At 44.3% G+C, this 4,402-nt stretch overlaps 1 protein-coding gene across 1 annotated transcript in view; it reads left to right on the top strand.

Annotated features, from left to right (window-relative positions):
- Positions 1-4,402, top strand: part of RALGAPA2 (Ral GTPase activating protein catalytic alpha subunit 2) — a 374,339-nt gene that overhangs the window by 43,020 nt on the left and 326,917 nt on the right. The window lies entirely within an intron of this gene.

The raw sequence follows: 4,402 nt of genomic DNA, 5'->3' as shown, positions 1-4,402 counted from the left end.
GGCTCTGTCTCAAAAAAAAAAAAAAAAAAAAAAGACAGGAGGATAGAGCCCATAGAGGAAGTTTGAGGTTATGGATTTGCCAGTGGTTGGCTTGCGTATCAATCAAAGGCAGGCTCAGACAGGATCCCTAGGTATGCGCCAACTCTGGGAGAGGTTCTCTTTCTTCCTTGGTCAGCGAGGCCTCAGATGCCAGAATGTTAAGAATGTAGAAAATAAGAAAGTTTAGTTCAAGCCATCTGCCCTGTTGAATATCTCTCCTTTTAATAGAAAAATGGGGGCGGTGTCTGTGGTTCAGTGAGTGGGGCGCCAGCCCCATATACCCGAGGGTGGCGGGTTCAAACCCAGCCCTGGCCAAACTGTAACAAAAAATAGCCAGGTGTTGTGGCGGGCGCCTGTAGTTCCAGCTACTCAGGAGGCTGAGGTAGGAGAATCACCTAAACCCAGGAGTTGGAGGATACCACAGCACTTTACTAAGGGCAATAAAGTGAGACTCTGTCTTTAGAAAAAGAAGAAGGATGGAATGGTTTGCAGTTACACATATATGGTTATGCAAGTTTCTAGAATTTGATAGCAAGATACTTCCTTACTCTCCCATAGCCCAATATTAAAATACATGACAGAAGAGGTTTAATATCAAAATTTACATGTGTTCTGCCATTGGAATGCTGTTTATTCACCTGTTTTTCAAATATCACAGATAAATAAGACATTTGACTTGTAGATTCCTTCTTCTAAAATTTTCTAAATTACCTTGCCAGATTAAACCCTGCTTTTATCTTGTCATTATCCTCCCTAGGCACAGAAGGGGTTCTTTGTAAAGTAGGGCCCACCGGTCTAACACAGAGTCCTGGCCCTGCTCCTGGGCATGGCCTTCCCGCATGTCCCGCACCACGTTTTGTTGCTGAGCTGAGCTGTGAAGCTCTGTCAGGCTCACACTGCTTCGCCCTTTCCCCTCTTTTTTTTCTGCAGAGCTGCACTTGAGCAGCTTGGTTTATGCAATTCTGTCTTCAGGGTCTGCCCTTTGCTCTTCTCCCCATCTGGCCCTTTCCTTCACACTCTTCTCAAACCTACTAATTTCTTCTGGCAGCTCCAGCTAGATGTGCTCCTTTCTTCCTGTGGACTTAATGTCATACTCTGTCCCAGAGTGCCGTCTCACTGTAGCTAGATGTTTTCAGGATCCCTTAGTGTGACTATGTCGCGGCTTAGTGAGACCATAAGGTTCCTGAGGCCACCAACCATTCCTTAGAATCCGTCCTGTCTTCCATTGAGATTTGCACTTGGTAATATTTATTGTTGGATTAAAGTCTGTTAAATTCTCAACTTATTGGTTATAGTGTGAGTATTTCTACCTGAAATTTTTGGAACCCAAAAGTATTTTGGATTTTGGACTTTTTCAGATTTTGGAACATTTGCATATAATGAGATATCTTAGGGATAGGACCCAGGTCGAAACAAGAAGTTTGTTTCATATGTGCCGTATATTCAAAGCCTAAAGGTAATTTTATACAATATTTTTTGTACAATTATATACAATTTCATGGCTCCAACAAAGTTTTTTTTTTTTTTTTAGACAGAGTTCTGATGAGGTTGCCCTCGGTAGAGTTCTGTGGTGTCACAGCTCACAGCAACCTCAAATTCTTGGGATTAAGTGATTCTCTTGCGTCAGCCTCCGGAGTAGCTGGGACTACAGGCGCCTGCCATAATGCCCGGCTATTTTTTGGTTGCAGTTGCCATCATTGTTTTAGGTGGCCCAGGCCGGGTTTGAGCTTGCCAGCCTTGGTGTGTGTGGCAGGCGCCCTATTCACTGAGCTATGGGCGCCAAGCCCACAACAAAGTTTTGACTGCGACAAGCCATGTGCCACCATGTGTGGAATTTTCCACTTGTGGTGTCCTGTTGGTGGTCAAAAAGTTTAGGGATTTGGAACCATTTTGGATTTCAGATTTTTGTAGTAGGCATGCCCAACCTGTACGTGGTATTTTTCTGCTAAGATTTTTTCTTTTCTCACTTAAAAGGGAAAGGATAATGGTATCTGAAGAATGGATGAGGTTTAGATCAGGCTTTGATGCTAACAAGCTGTGTACCCTAGCGGGTCGTGTCTGTAAAGTGAGGGGATGGAGCTGGGTGAGCTCTCCAGTTCTGCAGATCTGTGAAGCTTTGCTTGAAGTCTCCAAGGTGGAAGTCTTCAAAAGACAAAGGTTATAGGAGACGTCTTTTTTAGCATAACATTTTGTTTTATGCTTTCATTTCATTTTCAGTATTAAATCCACTGGACTCTGCTTAGCCTTCGAGGATCTAAACATCTCACTTGCTTTGTCTCTGTAGCAGCTCCGCTCCCTCTGTGATGGGAGTTTTTTTTCTGCATTGTTCAGTTGGGTAATCGAAAACAACAGAGGCAATGGCGTGCTTGAAATGAGGCTGGTATTAACATTACTGAGGGACTTGATTTTAAATAATTTTATTTGATTCCAATTTAAAATTAAATAGCTGCATGTGGCTACTGTATTGTACAGAGAAGCTGTAGACTTACTGCTCCTGGGCTGTGAGTTATATGAGGACTGTTCTGCTTATCTGTGGTGTCAAGTAGTTATGCAGACTTTTTTTTTTTTTTTTTTTGTGCTCATCAGCTTTTGTTAGTGTTTGTGTGCTTAATGTGTGGCCCCAAATAACTCTTCCTTCCAAGGTGTAGCAGAGAAGAAGAAAGGTTGGCCCCCTGTGAGCCTTCCAGCAGAGCCTCTTCTGTCGTGTGAGAGACTTCTCCACTTTGTCACTCCAGGGACACGACTGGTCGTCATGCACATCTGGGGTCTTTGGGGCAGAGGGACTTTAACGTGAGGTTTAGGGTTTTCCTGAAATGGTTTCCCTGGGCTTCTTGGCTCAGGGGAATGAGCAGTTTCCTGACAGGCTAGGAAAGGGGGCCCTCAGCAGCCTTCTAGAAACACAAAATTGAAAAGCCATGACACTTTCATTCTACTGTTTTTATGATGAAAATAGAGTTAAACAATGACTATTCAGATTCCTTACTACTTCATCTCTCTACCGCACCGTCCATCTTTCTCCCACCCATCTCTCTACCAAGTTAGAGACAGCAGTTTCTGTGTCATTCCAGAATGACACACCACGTCCCTTCTTCACCCCTCCTTTGATTTGGGGGTGGGATTCCAGTTTGAGAAGCCTTGACGTAAAGGATGACCTGCAGTGGGGGATGGCCCTCGGGCCTCTTACAGGTCACTCAGAAGAAGGGATGTGAACCTGTGGACACAGGCATTCTTTTGCTTTTCCTTTGGTGCTGAGTGCTCCAGCTTGACCGTTTGAGGTTCACTGCAGGTCCTAGGTCCTGAGTCCCTTCCCTTCCAGCAGCGTGGTGGTGATGCTGGACTGGATGGCAGCACTCATGAATGCTCAGTCCTGCTGGGCACAGTTATGTTCAGGATCATTATCTGGCCAGTGGTGAATCAGGTCTGCAGTGGAACGTGTCTCTGACTTTAGTGGAATTCAGCACTGGGTCTCTTGTTCTTCATTGCTCCATGTAAGCTTCTACAGATAGTGGGTTTAGCCTCTAATTCTTTCCCTGAAAGCAGGGGCAGGGCTTTTCATGGCTTTCCCAATAATAGCAGCAAACTGGATCAGGACAGTGCCTAGAGTTGTGCAGAGGAAGGTAAGATGCTGGCTGGTTGTGCTCTCCCTACCATTGCTTTGTATGCACCATCCAGTAATCTGAATGTTGATTTTATTTCCCGTACAAATGTATTAATAACTTCTTTTTCACATTTATTAACACCATTCTACTTCAGATATTAGTAGTGAATTGCCTGAAGAAAAATTAGAATTTTGAATATAAGAGGATTATGAACATTTCTGAAATTTGTGATTTGTTTCCCTTTCTCCTTCCCCCTCTCCTCCCACCACCCCACTTCTCCTTTTGTGGAGCTGTGTATCTTTCATAATTCTTTGAAAATGAGAACAAATGAACAGCTCCTGGGGAGCTCAGTGGAAAGGCTGGGGCTGGATCCTGGGCAGGGCAACACATTCAGGCCAGGCATCCTGCAGGATTAAGTAACAGTCCCTTCTCTTACTTTAGACAGTGGCTCATGCCTTTTCTTATAAGCAGACAATACAGAGCCCGGTGGCAGAATCCTCCTTTACAGTAACTGGTTTCCATAGCCCCTGCTTCCCGGTGCTTCCCTGTGCTTCCTCCAGGCTGTCGAGGGTGCAGACACATAGGTGCCCCTTGCCCCACACTGAAAGGAAGGACTTCCTTCCACACACCTCAGGCTGTTGCTTTTTATTTCTTTTTCCCATAAGGACCACTTTACTGTTACTGAGTGGAGAAGAGACAAGAACAAATAAAATTAAGAAGAGCAGATTCTTCTTAAATCTTTGGAATTTAAGTTGTTTTTTTTT

The sequence above is a fragment of the Otolemur garnettii genome, unplaced genomic scaffold (genome assembly GCF_000181295.1).
Source record: "Otolemur garnettii isolate 467f Iridium unplaced genomic scaffold, OtoGar3 scaffold00136, whole genome shotgun sequence".
Lineage (NCBI taxonomy): Eukaryota > Metazoa > Chordata > Mammalia > Primates > Galagidae > Otolemur > Otolemur garnettii.
This window is presented reverse-complemented; position numbering and strand designations above follow the sequence as displayed.